Below are 21,364 nucleotides of genomic sequence, written 5' to 3'. Positions count from 1 at the left end.
GTGACATAATTAGACTAAAGAGCTTCTGCACAGCAAAAGGAACAGTAAGTAAATAGACAACCCACAGAGTGGGAGAAAATCCTCATAATCTAAACATTTGACAAAGGACTAATATCCAGCACCTACAAGACACTCAAACAAATATAAAGAAGAAAACAATCCCATCAACAAATAGGCTGAGGGCATGAATAGACATTGATGCATTCATCATTGGCTTTCAGAAATTTGATTATTGTGTACCTTAGTGGTAGGCATGTTTCAGTTGTTTAGGGTTCATTGATCTTCATGGATTTCTGAGTTCATAGTTTTTGCCATATTTGGAAAGTTTTTGGCTATCATTTCTTCAAATAATTTTTTGTTCTCATTTTTTCAGGTAGGTAAAGCCACTTGTATATTGGACTGTGGATATAATTATATAGGACACTAAACGTTGTGTATTGTTTTCAAGGTTAAAAACATCTTTTTGTTTCATTTTGAGTAGTTTCTCTTTTCCTGGCATTAAGTTCATTGATCTTTTGTTCTGTTAGTGTCCTGTTTGTTTCCAGGCCTGTCCAGTAAGTTTTTCTTCTGAGATATGTATTTTTGCAGTTGTTGAAATACTATATTTTATAGTTTTCACCTTTCCCTTCATTATGCTAATGTTTCTCTTTAATCCCTTAAATATGTTCATGATAGCTAGCTGTGAGTGTCTCTCTCTTTCCTTTTCCTTTTTCTATTTGTCTTTTTCCTTCCAATTTTAGATCAAGATTTCTGCTTTCTTGCATTTCTGTTTTAGTCAGTTCAGGCTGTTAAAACAAAAATACCATAGACTAGATGACTTAAACATTGATTTTTCACAGTTCTGGAGGCTGGAAAGTACATCAGGCTGTCAGCATGGTAATGTTTTGGTGTGGCCTCTCTTTCTGATTTTCTCATGTGGTCACTTTATTGATGTTTCATCACATGTCCATGGTAAGAAAAAGACACACTTGCCACACACACACACACACACACACACACACACACAGAGAGAGAGAGAGAGAAAGAGAGAGAGAGAGAGAGAGAAGTGGTGGTGGGAGGGGGAAGGCAAGCTCTCTTATTCTCTTATGTCTCTTCTTAGAAAGGCACTAATCTCATTATGAGATCTCTACCCTTATGATCTAATTATCTCCCCAAAACTCTACTTACTAATAGCATTCCACTGATGATTAGAGTTTCAATATATAAAGTTGGGGAGGGCACACAACCATTCAGTTCATGGCACTTGCATGTGAAACTAAATGCCAGACATTGTGTATATTGTAGTATTTAGTTTTTGATTTTATTATCTTCTTTTTTATTGTACTTTAAGTTATGGGGTATATGTGCAGAACATGCAGGTTTGTTACATAGGTATACACATGCCACGGTGGTTGGCTGCATCCATCACCCCATTATCTGCATTAGATATTTCTCCTAATGCTATCTCTCCCCTATCCCCCCACTCCCCAACGGTCCCCAGTATATGATATTTCCCTCCCTCTGTTCATGTGTTCTCATTGTTCAATTCCCACTTATGAGTGAGAACATGCAATGTTTGGTTTCCTGTTCTTGTGTTAGTTTGCTGAGAATGATGGTTTCCAGCTTGATCATGTCCCTGCAAAGAACATGAACTTATCCTTTTTATGGCTGTATAGTATTCCATGGTATATATGTGCCACATTTTCTTTATCCAGTCTATCACTGATGGGTATTTGAACAGTGCAACAATAAACATATGTGTGCATGTGTCTTTATAACAGAATGATGTAAAATTATTTTGGTATGTACCCAGTAAGAAGATTGCTGGGTCAAATGCTACTTCTAGTTCTAGCTCCTTGAGGAATCACCACACTGTCTTCCACAGTGGTTGAACTAATTTATACTCTCACCAACAATGTAAAAGTGTTCCTATTTCTCCACATACTCTCCAGCATCTGTTGTCTTCTGATTTTTTAATGATTGCCATTCCAACTGGTTTGAGATGGCATCTCAATGTGGTTTTGATTTGCATTTCTCTAATGACCATGATGATGAGCTTTTTTTCATATGTTTATGGTTGCATTAAGTGTCTCCTTTTGAGATGTGTCTGTTCATATCCTTTGCCCATTTTTTGATGGGGTTTTGTTTTTACCCTGTACATTTTTTTAAGTTCTTTATAGATTCTGGATATTAGCCCTTTGTCAGATGGGTAGACTGCAAAAGTTTTCTCCCATTCTGTTGGCTTTTCACTCTGATGCTAATTTTTTGTTGTTATTGCTGTGCAGAAGCTCTTTAGTTTAATTAGATCCCATCTGTCAATTCTGGCTTTTATTGCCGTTGCTTTTGGTGTTTTAGTTATGAAGTCTTTGTCCATGCCTATGTCTTGAATTGAATGGTATTGCCTAGGTTTTCTTCTGGGAATTTTATAGTGTTAGATCTTCCATTTAAATATTAATTTCATCTTGAGTTAATTTTTGTATAGGGTGTAAGAAAGGGCTCCACTTTCAGCTTTCTACATATGGCTAGCCAGTTTTTCCAATACCATTTATTAAATAGGGAATCTTTTCCCCATTGCTTGTTTTTCTTCAGGTTTGTCAAAGATCACATGGTTGTAGGTGTGTGGCTTTATTTCTGAGGCCTCTGTTCTGTTCCATTAATCTCTCTATATATGTTTTGGTACCAGTACCATGCTGCTTTTGTTACTGTAGCCTTGTAGTATAGTCTGAAGTCAGGTAGCATGAAGCCTTCAGCTTTTTTTTTTTTTTCCTTACAATAGTCTTGGCTATGCGGGCTCTTTTTTGGTTTAATATGAAATTTAAAGTGTTTCTTTCCAGTTCTGTGAAGAAAGTCAATGGTAGATTGATGGTGATAGCATTGAATCTATAGATTACTTTGGGAAGTATGGCCATTTTCACAATATTGATTCTTCCTAACTGTGAGCATGGAATGTTTTTCCATCTGTTTGTGTCCTTTTTTGTTTCCTTAAGCAGTAGTTTGTAATTGTCCTTGAAGAGGTCCTTCACGTCCTTTGTTAGTTGTATTCCTAGGTATTTTATTCTCCTTGTAGCAATTGTGAATGAGAGTTCACTCATGATGTGGCTCTCTGTTTTTCTGTTATTGGTGTATAGGAATTCTTATGATTTTTGCACATTGATTTTGTATCCTGAGACTTTGCTCAAGTTGCTCATCAGCTTAAGGAGATTTGGGGCTGAGACAATGGGGTCTTCTAAATATACATTTATGTCATCTGCAAACAGAGACAATTTGACTTCCTCTTTTCCTATTTGGATACCTTTGTTTCTTTCTGTTGGCTGATTGCCCTGCCAGAATTTCCAATACTATGTTGAATAGGCGTGGTGAGAGAGGACATCCTTGTCTTCTGCCGGTTTTCAAAGGGAATGCTTCCAGTTTTTGTCCATTCAGTATTATACTGGGTGTGGGTTTGTCAGAAATAGCTCTTATTATTTTGAGATATGTTCCATCAATACCTAGTTTATTGAAAATTTTTAGCATGAAGCATTGTTGAACTTTGTTGAAGGCTTTTTCTGCAAATATAGAGATAATCACATGATTTTTGTCTTTGCTGGTTTTTTGAAAAGATCAACAAAATAGACCACTAGACAGACAAATAAAGAGAGAAGAATCAAATAGATGCAATAAAAAATGATAAAGGCAATGTCACCACTGACCCCTAGAAATACAAAGTACTGTCAGAGAATATTATAGCAACTCTATGCAAATAAAATAGAAAATCTAGAAGAAATGGATAAATTCCTGGACACTTGCATCCTCCCAAGACTAAACTAGGGAGAAGTTGAATCCCTGAGAAGACCAATAACAAGGCCTAAAATTGAGGCAGCAGTTAATGGCCTACCAACCATAAAAAAGTCCAGCACCAGATGGCTTCACAGCTGAATTCTACCACAGGTATAAAGAGGAACTGGTACTTTTCCTTCTGAAACTATTCCAAATAATAGAAAAAGAGGGAATCCTCCCTAACTCATTTTATGAGGTCAACATCACCCTGATACTAAAACCTGGCAGAGACACAACTGAAAAAGAAACTTTCAGGCCAATACACCCGAAGATCATCAATGTGAAAATCCTCAATAAAATACTGGCAAACTGAATTCAACAGCATATCAAGAAGCTTATCCATCATAATCAAGTTGGCTTCATCCCTAGGATGCAAGGCCGGTTCAACAAGGTAAATCAATAAAGGTAATCCATCACATAAACAGAACCAAAGACAAAAACCATTTGATTATATCATTATCTGATTTTAAAGGATGCAGAATTTGTTTTCCTGGCAAGTATTAATTTACATTGGTGTTAGCTCAGTGATGATGATGATGATGATGATGTGTGTGTGGTGTGTGTGTATTTGTGTATGTGTGCACATGTATATTTGCACTAAGGGGACGACTCTAAAATAGCTTTCCTTTAAGGAAATTTTTTTCTCTTCTTAAAAGAAAAAAGGCATTTTAGGACTGTACTAAATGTCCCATGTATTGAACAAGTTTTCTCCAATCTGTTTTGTGGGATTTCTAACATTTTTCAATATCTTGCAAGCTCTAGGAGAATGTTGTTAGAGATTTTGGTAATTGTTTTCTTGGTAGTGTATTTTTCTGACCACATAGAGTCTCACCTTCACATGTACATTGCAGAATATTGGTCACAAGTCAAGGGAATACAATGCAAAGTGTCATCATCCTTCCACTGTGAATATACCTTCTGATAAATATTTTGCCCTGTATTCTATCTAAAGACTCTTGTCTTCATTGCTTCAATTTGGCAAGAACATCATGGCTATGTGAGTTCCGCTCTGGCCTGTGCTTTGAAAAAATTATTCAGGCCAGGTGTGGTGGCTCAGGCCTGTAATCCCAGCACTCTGGGGGGCCAAGGCAGGTGGATCACCTGAAGTCAGAAGTTTGAGAACAGACTGGCCAACATGATGAAACCCCGTCTCTACTAAAAACACAAAAAAATTAGCCAGGTATGGTGGCAGGTGCCTGTAGTCCCAGCTACTTGTGATGCTGAGGCAGGAGAATGGCTTGAACCTGGAGGTGGAGGTTGCAGCAAGCCAAGCTTGTGCCACTGCACTACAGCCTGGGTGACAAGAACAAGACTCTATCTCAAAAAAAAAAAAAGAAAGAAAGAAAGAAAAAAAAAAAAAGCCCAGGCATGGTGGCTCACTTCTGTAATCCCAGCACTTTGGAGGCTTAGGCAGGCAGATAACCTGAGGTCGGGTGTTCAAGACCAGCCTGACCTACATGGAAGAAACCCCCTCTCTACTAAAAACACAAAAGTAGCCTAGTGTCATCACAGCCTCCTGTAATCTCAGCTACTCAGGAGGCTGAGGCAGGACAATTACTTGAACTCAGGAGGCAAAGCTTGCATTGAGCCGAGATCCTGGCCATTGCTCTCCAGCCTGGGCAACAAGAGTGAAACTCCATCTAAAAAAAAATAATAATTCAATCAAAAAGTTGAACATTTGCAGGGCTAACTTTGTTTTCTACTCTCAGAACTCAAAATCCTGTGCTGTCTCTTATTTAAAAAATATATATACTTTATTTTCTAGAGTAGTTTTAGGTTCACAAAAAATGCAGCAGAGTGTACAGAGAGTGTTATGTATTCCCTGCCCTCCCACAACCGTAGCCTCTCCCCAACCCTACCCCAGTTAGCATTATGTCCCACTACAGTGGACCAGTTGCTACAGTTGAGGAACTTACATTGATAAGTCTTTATCACCCAAAGCTGAAAGTTTGTGGCTCACCCTTGGTGTTGTAGGTATTGTCAGTTTGATAAAATGTATCATGATATGTATCCACCAGTATAATATCTTGCAGAATAATTTTTTTTTTTTTTTTTTTTTTTTTTTGAGACGGAGTTTCGCTCTTGTTACCCAGGCTGGAGTGCAATGGCGCGATCTCGGCTCACCACAACCTCCGCCTCCTGGGTTCAGGCAATTCTCCTGCCTCAGCTTCCTGAGTAGCTGGGATTACAGGCACGCACCACCATGCCCAGCTAATTTTTTGTAGTTTTAGTAGAGACGGGGTTTCACCATGTTGACCAGGATGGTCTCGATCTCTTGACCTTGTGATCCACCCGCCTCGGCCTCCCAAAGTGCTGGGATTACAGGCGTGAGCCACCGCGCCCGGCCCTAAAAATCCTCTATGCTCTTCCTATTTATCCCTCCCTCCCTTCCAACCCCTGGTAAACGCTGGTCTTTCTATTGGCTTCATAGTTTTGCCTTTTCCAGAATGTCAGATAGTTAGAATCAAACACTATATATCGTTGGTTTTTTCTCTTAGTAATATACATTAGTTTCCTGCATATTGTTTTTTGGCTTTATAGTTCATTTCCATTTAGCATGAGTAATATTCCATTGTTTATATTTACTTAGTTTATCTATTTCCCTATGAAAGGACATGTTTGCTTCTAAATTTTAGCAATTATAAAAACAGTTGCTTTAAACATCTGTGTGTAGGTTTTTGTGTGGACATGTATTTTCAGCCCCTTTGAGTAATTACCAACTATGATTGCTGGATCATAAGATATGTTTAGTTTTGTGAGACACAGCCAAACTTCTTTCAAAGTGACTATACCATTTCAAATTTTTATCAGTTTCTGTTGTTTCACATCCTCCCCAGAATTTGATGGTATCAGTGCTCTGGATTTTGGCCATTCCAATAGGCATGTAGTGGTATCTCATGTTTTAATTTGCATTTCCATGATAACATATGTTGGGGAGCATCTTCTCATAAGCTTTTTATATGCTTATTCAAGTCCTTGGGCTATATTAAAAACCAGGTTATTTTCTTATTGTTGAGTTTTAAGAACTCTTTGTATATTTTGCATAACTGTTCTTTATCTGATAGGACTCTTACAAATATTTTATCCTATTCTGTGGCTTTTTAGAAACTCCCTTTACAGTGCCTTTTTTAGGAAAGAAATATTTAATAAGGTCCGGCTTATTAATTCTGTTTTTCATGTACTATGCCCTTGGTTGTATCTAAACCCTTGGTCATCTAGACTTTGTCCTGTGTTATCTTCTATAAGTTTTATAGTTTTGTGTTTCACATTCAGACCTGTGATCTGTTTTGAGTTAACTTTTGTGAACTATATAAGGTTTGTGTCAAGATTCAATTTGGATGTAAATGTCAGTTGTTTCAGCACAACTTGTTGAAAAGACTACCTTTTCTCTATTATTTCTTCTTTTCCTTTCTCAAAGGGTAGTTGATTATGTTTATGGGTGAGTTCTAGGAAGGTTTATTTTTCATTTATTTTGTTCAGTTTTTCAGCTGTTGATGAAGCAGGGCTGGTTCAGATTTAGTTAATCATTATGGACAAAACAGGAATTCCTGAAGTATAATGTGTGAAAGACGGATTAATTTGATCTAAATTGAAATTTACAAGGAAGTATTATTTTTAAAAAAGATTTAGGGTAGCAAAACCAAGAAGAGATAAGTAGTACTGGGTAGACTTCAATGAAATATAAGTAATTGACAGTAAGAATAAAGTAAAAGTGACCAAGGTCATTAAATAATGCTTTATTTGGCATAACTAGTAAACATATCCTCTGTTTTTCTCTTTTTTCCCCAATGTATTATCTCAGATTTATTCTTTTTAAAAGGTATTAGGATATAAGTTTATGATCAATAGATAGTATAGCTATTTTAATCGGCATAAATAGCATCAGAGATAGTGCCCATCATGTGTTTATTTTGCTCCTGAAATCAGGTGGTGAATTGAGGGCTACTAATAATCCTTCCAGTATTAGCAATTCCAGTAATAATGGCAATATCATTTATAAAACAAGTTACACTCTTCAAACAGATATTATATGTAATGTTATTAGTCTGCTAGGGGTTCCATAACAAGGTATTACAGACTGGGTGTCTTAAAAAGCAGACAGTAATTTTCTTACAGTTCTGGAGATCAGAAGTCCTAGAACAAGGTGCCATCAAGGTTGGTTTCTGACAAGGTTTCCCTTCCTGAATTGTCTTCTCATTGCGTACTCACATGGTCTCTTTCTCTTTCTGTCTTGGGGGAGATTGAGCACACTCTCTGGTATTTCTTCAGTTTCTTATAAGGAAACTAGTATTATTGGATTAGTGCCCCACCATTTTGACATTGTTTACCTTAATAAAAAATTTCTGTTTCCAAGTACAGTCACATTAAGGGTTAGGGTTTTTACATATGAATTTTAAGGGAAGACAATTCAGTCCATAACAAGTATATTATTTGATGATCACAGTTCATGTCTTTATTTTAAAATATGGGTCTATATTTTACATAGTTTTGTATTACCAAACAAAATAAATAAGCCATTTTAAAAAATGTTTCATTGATTGCACACATAATTTTACTTTCAAACTTTTTAATGGTGAAATATGTCATGTAAAAAACACGTCTGAAGACTATATTTTATGCTTAAATAAAAATGCTAATGTTAACACCATCGTTGCCCTGTGAATTAAGACATAGAACTTTAATTTTTCTTAGATATCATATCATCCACATCCAAGCCAGTATATTTTTCCTCTTTCCACAGTCTCATTACATCTCTTACTCTCTTCCAAAAGGTAACTCCTATCCTAAATTTTGTTTTAGCAATTTCCTTGTTTTTTACAGACTTGTTACATGACTTTGTATCCCCAAACAATATACTATTTAATGTTGCCTATACTTAATTTTTATAAATGAAACCATACTGTGTATATATTCTAAGATTTTGCTTTTTGCCTGACATCATTTTGAAATCCATTCTTCTCATCACATGTAGCTGTAGTCATTTATTTCCACTGCTATATAATCAATGTATCCTAAACATCACAATTTATTATTTATAGTAGTGATAAAGTTTGGGTTCATTTTTCTATTGCCTCTTTAATGAATATGCTCCTGTATATCCTCTAGTGTATATGAAAGGTTTCTCATAGGTTACTGATATGGTTTGGCTGTGTTCCCACCAAAATCTCATCTTAAATTTCCACGTGTTATAAGAGGGACCCAGTCAGAGGTAATTGTATCATGGGGGCAAGTCTTTTCTGTGCTGTCCTCATGAGAGTAATCTGATAGTTTGAAAAAGAGGAGCTTCCCCACACAAGCTTTGTCTCTTTGCCTGTTGTCATCCATGTAAGATGTGACTTGCATCTCCTTACCTTCAGCCATGATTGTGAGGCATCCCCAGTCATGTGAAACTGTAAGTTCAATTAAACCTCTTTCTTTGGTCCATTGTCCAGTCTCAGGTATACCTTTATCAGCAATGGGAAAATGAATTAATACAGCAAATTGGTACCAGTAAAGTGGGGCATTGCTGAAGAAATACCCAAATATGTGAAGGTGACTTTGGAGCTGGGTAACAGGCAGAGGTTTGGAGAGCTCAGAAGAAGACAGAAAAATGTGGGAAAGTTTGGAACTTCTTAGAGACTTGTTGAATGGCTTTGCCCAAAATGCTGACAGCAATATGGAAAATAAGGTCCAGGCTGAAGGGGTCTCGGATGGAAATGAGAAAATTGTTAGGAAATGGAGCACAGGTGACTCTTGTTATGTTTTAGCAAAGAGACTGGCAGTATTTTGCCCCTGCCCTAGAGATCTGTGGAACTTTGAACTTGAGAGAGATAATTTAGGGTATCTGGCAGAATAAATTTCTTAACAGCAAAGCATTCAAGAAGAGAGGTGGGTGCTGTTAAAGACATTCAGCTTTATAAGGGAAGCAGAGTATAAACGTTTGAAAATTGCCAGCCTGACAATGCAGTAGAAAAGAAAATCTCATTTTCTTAGGATAAATTCAAGCTGGCTGCAGAAATTTACATAAGTAATGAGGAGCCTAATGTTAATCCTCAAAACGGTGGGGAAAATGTCTCCAGGGCATGTCAGAGATCTTCATGGCAGCTCCTCTCATCACAGGTCTGCAGGGCTAGGAGAAAAATGTGGTTTCCTGGGCCAGGTCCAGGGTCCTCAAGCTGTGTGTATCCTAGGGACTTGGTGCCCTGTGTTCCATCTGCTCCAGCCATGACTGAAAGGGGACAATGTAGAGTCAGATTGTGGCTTCAGAAGGTGCAAGCCCCAAGCCTTGGCAACTTGCATGTGGTGCTGAGCCTGTGAGTGCACAGAAGTCAAGAATTGGGGTTTAGGAACCTCCACCTAGACTTCAGAAGGTATATGAAAACTCCTGGATATTCAGGCAGAAGCTTGCTGTAGGGGCAGGGCTCTCATGAAAAACCTTCTGCTAGGGCAGTGAGAAAGAAAAATGTGGTGTTGAAGGCCCCATGCAGAGTCCTCACTGGGGTACTGCCTAATAGAACTGTGATACGAGGGTCACAATCCTCCAGACCCCAGAATGGTAGATTCACTGATAGCTTGCACCATGCACCTGGAAAAGCTGCAGACATTCAACACCAGCCTGTGAAAGCAGCTGAGAGGGAAGCTGTACCCTGCAAAGCCACAAGGGTAGAGTGGCCCAAGACAGTGGAAACCTACCTAATGCATGAACGTGACCTGGATGTGAGTCATAGAGTCAAAAGAGATTATTTTAGAGCTTTAAGATTTGACTGCCCACTGGATTTTAGACTTGCATAAAGCCTCTAGCCCCTTTGTTTTGGCCAATATCTCCTAATTGTTTTGGTTGTATTTGCCCAATGCCTATACTCCTACTGTACCTAGGAAGTAATTAATCTGCTTTTGATTTTGTAGGCTCAAAAATGGAAGGGGCTTTCATATCTCAGTTGAGACTTTGGATTGTGGACTTTTGAGTTAATGTTGAAATGAGTTAAGGCTTTGGGAAACTGTTGGAAAGACATGATTGGTTTTGAAATATGAGGACATGAGATTTGGGAAGGGCCAGGGGTGGAATGATATGGTTGGCTGTGTCTCCTCCAAAATCTCATCTTGAATTCTCATTTGTTGAGAGAGACCCAATGGGAGGTCATTGTATTATGAGGGCAAGTCTTTCCCGTGCTGTTCTTGTGATAGTGAATAAGTCTCTCGAGATCTGATAGTTTTAAACAGTGGAGTTCCCCTGCACAAGCTCTCTGTCTTTGCCTGCTGCCATCCATGTAAGAGGTGACTTGCTCCTCCTTTCCTTCCGCCATGATTATGAGGCTTCCCTAACCATGTGGAATTGTAAGTCCAGTTAAACTTCTTTCTTTCTCAAGGATATCTTTATCAGCAGAGTGATAACAGAGTAACACAGTTACATACCTAGGATTTGGATTGCTGGACCAGTGATAAAAATGTGAAAATTTATAAGGAATGTCAAGTTCCCTCCAAGTAACCAGTTTGCACATTAACCAGCAATATATTAAATTTAGTAAATAAAATCAAGTCTCTCTAAAAGTTTAATCACATCTATGTTGAAACTTTTCTTTCCATGTATTTTAATGCTCTATGTGTTCAATTACTAGGCTGCATTCTGGATCAGTTAATCACATCTATCTTTGAATTTACTCATACTTTCTTTCCTTAGGTTAAACATTCTGAGTAAACCTATCTAATAAATTCCTACTGCCATATATATATACATATATACATATATATATATATATATATATATATGAAGTTCTATTTGGTTTATTTGGTTCTATTTGAAATTTGATTCCTAATTCCCTTTTTTACTATCACTGTGCCTCAATTTTATTATCAAAAGCCTTCTTCTGGCTCTTTTATAGGCCTTCATAAGCTTCTTTTGCCTTAAAATAATTCTTAATTCCAAATAATTTGCCTCTTTTCTATTATTTGTCATTTTTGCTTTTAGAATGATCCCTTATTAGTGTTTTGTATTATTTTTTTGTTTTTCACATCATCATAGGAGAATCATCATTTCCCTATGTTAATTATTTTTCTTAGTTCTAAATATTTTGTCAGTATCTCTTTTCCTACGGTTTCTCTTAAGATTTTCCCATTATATTGTTCAACAGTTTATTATGTATAATATTTCTTTTTCTTTTATCTCTGACTTTAATAGCTTTTGTTAAAGTCTGAATCTCCTTTAAACTATCAGTTTCAATTTGGTTAATATAGAAATATAAAAGTAGTCTGTCATTCCTATATTAACTTTTTAAATTTAGAATCTATTAACCATTTTCTGCATTCCTGATACAATGCTAAAGAGTTTATAGGCATGACCTCATTTAAAAAATTCTTCCAAAATATATAATTTTTTCATAGAGTTTGTCTAGAAAAAATGCTATGCAATACTTTCCCAAACATGTCTAACACTGGTAAGGCTTTAAAATGTTTGTTCTATCAAATTAAATAAATGTGATATGCTGTGAGGCAGGCAGATGCCCTGAATATAAGACCATCTAACCGACTATGATGTAATGTGATACTGAATTACCTATGATCCTTTGTTGAGATAAGGAAAATAGTGCCAATGAGAACAACCATACTAGGTATGTGTGTCTGTGTAGATATTTAACTAGAGGCTAAATATCAGTATATTGAAGAAGAAAAACTAGAAATTTAAAAATAACAGATCTTTAAGGTAAATCACATTAGTATTTGTTTTTCTTCTTTGAAAATAGTAAAACCTATTACATCACCTAAACTTCATTGATTTTCAGTAAAACTCTGTGTCCTATATAAAAAATTAGGATACTCCAATCAAACCAAATAATGTAAGATATTCTGAAACACATATTCCACTTTTCAAAGGATCCTGTACTATTGAATATATTTGTTAAAGACTCATGAGGTAATCATCCTTCCATATTTTTTCATTTTCTTTGATTAATTGGGTCATTAGTATGACAAGTAATTTATAATATCAGTTATACTCAAATGCATAACTTAATGTTTTCATGCTCTTATTACATTTTAATATAGTGGGATGAAATTGTCTTACTTTTTTAAGTTAAAAACTTTATTCAAGTCACAAATAGTTACATTCATTTTTCTAAACAAAGGCAATAAGAAACAGTCTTCTGTGTTATGATACGTCAGATTACCACTAAAGTTGTTTTATTCTACAATATGGCAAGCAAATTACTTACAAAAACTTAAAATTACTCTTAATTATTCTCAAATACATGTTCACTGCAAACATTGATATTTCTGTCAGGAAACATATTTTTCCTTTTGACTAAATTATTTTGGACAGTAGAGGTGAATTATTAATTAAAGCTCCATTGTTTCAAAAGGCTGATCAGAATTTAGATAATATCAATACTAAGATAATTATCAAATGCTATTTAATCATTTTATACATGTCAACTAGTTGATTTAATAAAAGTCTGAGAATTAAAATAATTTTGAAAATAAATTTCTATTTATACATTAAAACATTAAGCAATTTCTGTGAAAAAATCATATATTAATATATGACAGTTTTATTTGCACATGTAGGTGAATATTTTAGAAATCTGTGTCATATTTCGATGCATTATTATAAGACTGAGTTGCCAGTCTCCATCGGAGTTTCTGGAGCTGAAATAGAAGACATTTTGCATGTCGATACTGGACTACTGTGTCATGACCATGGACGTGTTTATATATTGCCAGCCTATGCTATCTATTTTTGGTACCATTGTGTACAATAAATCTTTACCTTCAGAGGCCCTAAAATGCATTGTATTGCTTCTCTTTAAAAAAAAAAATACTACCATTGCTTCCTATAAAGTAAGACTGCTTGTAAAACCTAAATGTTTCAGCAACAATAGACTTCCTGCCAAATAACGTGTAGCCAAGAAAAAAGTAATTGACTTTACTAGCAATGTAATGAGCTTAGATGAATTGTATCTTATAACAACATGTGAACCTCTCTTATAAATACACTTTAGCAAGTAAATTTTGTTTTAAAAAATGCCTTTATTCTCATGAATTGGAAATAACTATTTTGATACTCAGAAAGAGTAATCTAATATTTAGAAAGTGAATTTTACTCCATTCTGAACTTTAAATAATGTTGTTATTTTGGCACCCTCTGACTGCATAATTAGGTAAAGGTATGGCTGAGTCTATTATGAATTTCTGCTCCTCTGAGGCTTGGAAATGTCATGAACATTACTATGATTAGCAATCAGGAAAAGGTCCCCTCTACCCATTCTGAAAATACTTTCCTTCTTGCTCCTCTCTGTGATCCACGTCTGTCATCAGGTTCACTTGAAAAGGGCAATCTGTCACTCAAGTATATTTACTTCGGTTTTTACCCATTTCTTTTTTTTTTAATCTGCTATCATTATCGTGGTCTAAGTTTGCCATTTAGGAATGACATGCAGCTAGCTTAATAACAGATGTGAAACTTTTTCATATGCTATTCAGTTCCTAAGACCAATAAAGTATTCTGAATTTAAAACAGAACCAAGTAAAAAATTGTGTTTTTCAAAACACAGGCTTCCTTCACTAAACATCTGTGATATTTGGTGTAGATGGCATACAATTACACTTAAGCCTCATCATGATGCATTCACCAGGTTTGAGTCAAGGTTGATCGTCACAGATAAAATTACTTGGTATTGAGGAAATTTAATGATGATGTGCTTAAGATTATATTCTCTGACCAGTAGATATATAGAAGGTTTTAAGCATGTCTTTTGGGGATGGTAATGTAGAATAAAAAGTTTCTTGAGACATTTTCCAGTCATAAGAAGGGTTGACGCCTCGTGCCATTTATAAATACTGGAAATGGCTGAAAGTGAATTGAAAAGCTGTTTTCCCCTTAAGGGCCAAACTTTAACAATCCCATGACCCAAAGACATTTTTATGTACTCAGAAGTGGCATATTGTTGAGGTACTGAAAACTGAAACAGATATCTTGGATTACATTAAATCAGTGGTTTCATGTAATAGAAGTCAATTACAGTAGAACTTCTTTCTACAACAAATGCTGGATTAACAGTTGGTAGTATTTCCTAACAGATATTTGAGGGCAACAGGCAAGATGGTTGTGGGCACTTGCAACGTTCAAGATTTTCTTTTCACGTCAAAGTGATTGGCAAGGTTATCTGGATGCCAATGTTGATTTGAGCTTGAGAATACCAAATGAAGGCCGATGCTGACACTTTTTAAGACAGGGAAATGTGACAGCAAGATAGTTGCAACGTAACAAATATTCTTGGTGGTTCAGGCATTCATTCTCTTATTACAGCCAATGGCAACAGTTTAGTCAAATAAAAATTTTTATCACTTTTTGACTAAATTAATTTATGCATCTTTTAAAATAAAGATGATTATAAATAATATTGATGATGAATTCAGAGATAATTTTGCTACTGAGAATTAACAGTCACATGAAGTAATTTAACTTCATTGGATTTGATGACATTAAATCCACTGGTGCTTCACTAATAATATTTTAACAAAAGCTGCAAAAATGACCTATACTAATTACAGAAAAATAGTTCAAATGAAAAGATATTAGGGTTCTGGGAAGAAAACACATAACATTTCAATATAGTAATCATTAAACAATTGTAAACTGGGGTTGTTTTTATGAGAACCAAACACAACGTGTTTTATTTTTTTATTTTATTTATTTTATTTTATTTATTTATTTTTTTTTTTTGAGACGGAGTTTCGCTCTTGTTACCCAGGCTGGAGTGCAATGGCGCGATCTCGGCTCACCGCAACCTCTGCCTCCTNGATCTCGGCTCACCGCAACCTCTGCCTCCTGGGTTCAGGCAATTCTCCTGCCTCAGCCTCCTGAGTAGCTGGGATTACAGGCACACGCCACCATGCCCAGCTGAATTTTTGTATTTGTAGTAGAGACGGGGTTTCACCATGTTGACTAGGATGGTCTCGATCTCTTGACCTCGTGATCCACTGGCCTCGGCCTCCCAAAGTGCTGGGATTACAGGCTTGAGACACTGCGCCCAGCCCACAACGTGTTTTGTAAGATTTTTCATATCACTGAAGACAGATGAAAATTGGTACAGATTGTTGTCTATTTTTTGTTGCCTTTTACATTTAGATGGAAGTTTGGTAGAAAGAGCAAACGCTGGAATCACAGTGTTGTCCAGGCTGTGCTTTTCATATTATTGTAACCTTGAGGAAGCTGCTTGTCCATGTTACCTGAATGGTCAGTTTCCTCACTATAAATATGTTGTAATAATGCTTATTTCATTACACAAAGCTTTCAGTGCAAGATATGTCAGAAGTGCTTTTTAAACTAGGCTACTAAGTTTTCATTATTTAAATTATTACTATTATTTGTGTTGTCAATTTTATACTTTGTTCAACAATGTAACTCAAGTATCCAGAAATTGTTGTCCTAAAAAAAATTGTTAGAACCATATTACTTCTCAAGTATTTTAAAGATACATCTATTTTTTAATCTTATGCAAATGTAGATAGTTGAAATTATGAAATGTTTGAAAATTGACTCAACTTGAGTATAAACACCATGATAACTGATAACATCATTTATTTCAAAACCTATGAATGAACTATTATTTTGAGTTGGACTTTTTATATCATTTATTTTGTCTTCATGAATTTGTATTCCCATTCCAATTTAGCAACATTAATTTGTCCTAACGTAATATGATTTTGTGCTTGAAGGCCTTTATTGAACATCTTATCATACTTCCCTACAAATATTTATTTTAAAAATTTGAGTTTCTGTTACCATAAGGCTCTATGTATCTCTATGTAAGTTTTTATTACAATTGTTAGTAGGACATAATTTATTTAAAACAGCAAAATGTATCATAAATTGTAATAAATACAGTGTAAGAGAGGAAAATGTATTTGAAATAATTTTTAAAATAGCATTTTAAAATGCTATTTAAAGTAAGAATGCTGTGGATTAATTACTGGAAGCAGTTGTGAAAATATTTCTTTATTCATTAGTCTGGAGACTTTTATATATCAGACAAACCACTGATGTGAATTTTGAGTCAGTCATAAGCTTTTTGTTGAGCATCCTTGTTAAAGGGGGTGTACAAAAACAAAACCTGCAGAGCAAATAACATTTCAGCCTTATCCATTTTAAAATAAGTTGCAAATGAAATGTAAAATAGGATATCTGATTTCCTTAAAGCTATTAATAATTTAATAGCTCCTTTCATTAACCCGGGGCCTTTCAGGAATACAAATTAGAAAACCATTTTCCTAACACTTTGTTGGTCCCTCAAAACATGAAAACTCTCCTGCTTTTTATTAATTCTGAGTAGTCAATCATCTTTCTCATCTGTTTTCATCATTTAGTGAAATTATCTCATCTGTAATAGAGATGGACTAATACAATTCAAGAGAGATTAGGCAGACCTGAGTAAATCTAACCCATGTAGAGCTCAGTCACATCAGCTATGGAGGGAGTGATTTTGTGTTTCCAAACTCTGGCCATTCTCTCTCAGAAGTTTGTCTGTTTAAAGACAGCATCCCACTCTGTCATCCAGGCTGGACTGCAATGGCAAAATCAGCTCACTGCCCCCTTGACCTCCAGCCTCCCTAGTAGCTGGGACTATAGGCATGTGCCACCATTCCCAGCTACTTTTTATTTTTGTTTATTTTTTGCAGTAACAGAGTCTTTATATATATTGCCCAGGCTAGCCTCATACTCCTGGGCTCAGACAGCCCTCCCTCTTTGGCCACCAAAAGTGTTAGAATTACTCGTGTAAGCCCCTGTGCCAGGCTTTGGAGCTTTGCTAGGGCTCTGAAATACGGAGCCACCATTATACATAACAAGAAAATGTTTATGAAAGAGGCTCTGTGGCAAGAGGCTCTATGACTCTCCAGTGTTAATTCAACATAGAGGGCTAAATAATTGGTCAGTATAGCATGAGGCCAAAGAGCAGCCTGAGGTGGAGAAATCTGATAACATTGTAGAGGAGGCCTCTGCAGTATTTTAATAATATGTTAAAGACATGACTGAACTGAGAATCATTTATATGCATTAGATAATATTCTAGGTAGTATTTTTGTTTGCTTATTTGTCTGCTGTTTGGGTTTTTGGATAGCTCAAGCAGAGAACATTTTGAATTCAAGTTTAGTCTACCTTTGCCAAAGAAGCAGGGGTGAAGAGCAGAGCTTCTGTGTAATTTCAAAAGTTTTTTCAGAGCTGTCTTCAGTAAGACCTTTGAATCACCCCAATTAAAGGTACAGTGTGCTTTCTAGTGACTAATGATCTATATTGAAATATTTTTGGGTGACATACAAAGGAATAATCACCTAGACTGACTTTCATCTAAAAAAGGATAAAAAAGTAAACCTGAGATAGCAAATGCCATTTCTGAAATCACACAGCTAATGGAAAAGCTGAGTTTAGAACGTGATGCTTCAGTTCACTGCTTTTCCCCTCTGTCTTAATGCTAGAACCATTCTACCAGTGAGCTCCCCAGACCAACAGCATCCAAATCAATCATCTGGGATGGTGCTAGAAATGGGAATTTTCTGGTTCCACTCCAGGCTTAGAGGATCCGAAATTCTAGGTTTGGGCTTTGGCAATCTTTAACAAACCTTCCAGTGATTCTGATAAAGCTAACATATGAGAACCACTGTTTTAGAGGCTACAGATCAAAATTAAAAATAGTTTGTAACAATGCTGTTTTACATGCCTTTGGCTTTGGTGTACTGAGCAGTGCCTGTGTCCTGCCTTTGGAAGGCTACTGGGCACCATCTTAACACAAAATAGAAATTGTGCCATTACTGTTAAAATTTTGACCTATGCATTTTTTTAAGTCCATCTCTCACATTCATTTCAATTTTTATATTTTTTGGTAGAAAAATGTTGTAGACTTTGAATTTTAGCCATGATTTTTATGTTTATTAAAGGTCTACATGAAGAAGAAATGATGGGGGTGAACAACCAGGAGGCAGGGAAGCATTGTACCAGCTCCTGACACAGAAGTGTAACATGTAACACAACACCACCAGCCCTTCAGGAAGGAACAAACTTTTATGCTCACAGGTAAGAAATATTTTGAAAGGCTATTTGAAAGGGAAAATCTGATGATGTGTATTTTCATATAGGTTATAATTACATTTTTTAAAGTTAAATGTACATTTGGGAGCAAGGACAGTGGTAATAACTGTTCAAAGGAAAAAAGTTATGAAGAATATTTAAGTTCTACAAAAGGATTCTGATGTTAGAATATTTGAATTTTGTAATATGTTACACAAAGTGTGTTTGATTATGAAGAAGCTGATTTTATTATCGATATTCAAGGAATATGTGTATGCTGTTAGGCACGTCGCTCATGTAAAGAGACCACCAGGCAGGCTTTGTGTGAGCAACATGGCTGTTTATTCACCCGGGTGCAAGCAGGCTGAGTCTGAAAAGAAAGTCAGAAGAGGGTAGTGGGATAGGAGTTGGTTTTACAGGTTTGCGTTAGGCCATGGAAAGTTAGAGAAGTTACAGTTCAGGGTGGTTTTGCAAGCTGGTGGTGGGTAGGGGGGTGTTGCCTGGGGGAGGGTGTCACGAAATGCATGGTCACAAGGGGAGGGGTCATCTATTACAAGCAGGCATGATCATAAGGGTGGGGGTTATTGGTTTCAGGTAGAGGGGAGGATGAGGTAAATTACATAGTTACCGGGGTGGGAGTCTTGAGAAACCTAATGTCTAGTGGAGAAGCTTTGCAAGGCTGAGCAGGAACAATGGTTGAAGGTTGCAGGGAGAGAGCAATCAGTTGAGGTAGGTACTAGTTGTTTCACTTCTCTTTGTGGCCTTTCGGTTACTTCAGACTTTCTGGCTCCTGGAGACCATCCAGCGGTCTATGTGTGGGTCACCAAGGCTATAACGGCCAGGCTTGAAATTCAGGCCTGACATATGCTATGGATAGAACAGATTAAATATTTAAGGTATGGACAATTGTTTATGTAAAGCCTAGTAATCTCTGCTACTGTAACTATAATGAAATATGTAAGTAAGCAGAAGGCTTAAATTCTTGTTTTCAAATGCTTGTTTATAGAATTATTTTTGTTGCTCAAAACTTGCTGTTATAGCATCATTCCATAAAATAAGCATAAAATTAGTACACAATACAAGCAGACTAACAGTACATTAAAAAATGATATTCTTTAGAATGTTAACATACCATGTTCAAATGTTTTCTTTTAACCCAAAATACTTTAATGGTTAAACATGTTTTAATTGAATGAGTAAGTTACCTAAAAATGTCCTTAAGAATTATTGTAATTTTTTCTCCTAATGAATGAACACATCCACACACCCTTCTCATTCCTATTTATTACTCAATAAATTTTAGGACACATAAAGAAAAAATGAATACTGGCTCCTTAGACATCTTTCCCATATGCTTCCAATATACAATTTGGAAGGAAAAGGAATGGTTGGTAGCTAAATTGCTGAATATATTTCCTTGCAATAAAAAGAAAAGTGCCTTTGTAGAAATGCTGTAGAATTTTCCTATTAAACATGGTGGAATAATTTCTTACCATCTGTAGCATTCATTTAAAAATATAAACAGTGGTGTATTTGCCATCTGTTTGAGTGACTTTTTATGATACTTTTTGAATCTGTCATTCAATGATATCACCAATTTTATCATAGAAGGATGATGGCTTAAACTATGATCAATGACATTTTTGGTAGCCAGACATACATGCTGTGGAAGTGAATCAGCAAATGGCTATAAAGATGGCCAGTAACAGCCATAATAGCTCTGTTAACACCAATAAAACAGTACAGAATAGCTATTTGAAAGCATTTAACATCTTGCTGAAGGTGAAGAGCAAAATATCTGTGGAATGATTGCTGCGTATCAGCTTACATCAGGTAGCTATTAAACAGGTAAATTACAATCCCAGCCCTTCCCACATCCTTGAAAACATTTTTTAAAATGATATTGCCCACAGCAATTTTTACCAGAAATTCTAACCAGCCTAATGTTCTAAGAAAACTAGTGAGTTTCTCTACATATTTGAGACTAATTAAAAGTTTACTGAACGAAGTCAGATAAAGACATTTATCTTCAAGAGAATGTCAATGGGCCCATTAGTATTTCCTATACTGAGGTGGTGTAAACACACAGATGTTCACAGACTTAAATTTCCAAGAATAAGATAATAGTTCTCGTGGAATTAAGATACTAAGCAGCTTATGAGGTTTGGAATATTTACACAAGAGCAAAACAAAATGATTCCTTTGTAAAGCGTTTTTAACTTTTATTTTAGGTTCAGGGGTACATGTGCAGGTTTGTTATATAGGTAAACTTGTGTCACAGGAGTTTGTTATACAGATCATTTCACCATGCAGGTATTAAGCCTAATATCACTAGTTATTTTTTCTGGTTCTCTCCCTCCTCCCATCTTCTGCCCTCCAGCAGGCCCCAATGTCTGTTGTTCCCCTCTATGTGTTCATGCATTCTCATCATTTAGGTCCCAAGTAAAAACATGTGATACTTGGTTTTCTGTTCCTTTGTTTGTTAGTTTGCTAAGGATAAGGCCTCCAGCTCGGCCCTGCAAAGGACATAATCTC

Source organism: Cebus imitator, unplaced genomic scaffold (assembly GCF_001604975.1).
Source record: "Cebus imitator isolate Cc_AM_T3 unplaced genomic scaffold, Cebus_imitator-1.0 Scaffold192, whole genome shotgun sequence".
Classification (NCBI taxonomy): Eukaryota; Metazoa; Chordata; class Mammalia; order Primates; family Cebidae; genus Cebus; species Cebus imitator.
Note: the sequence above shows the minus strand (reverse complement) of the source record.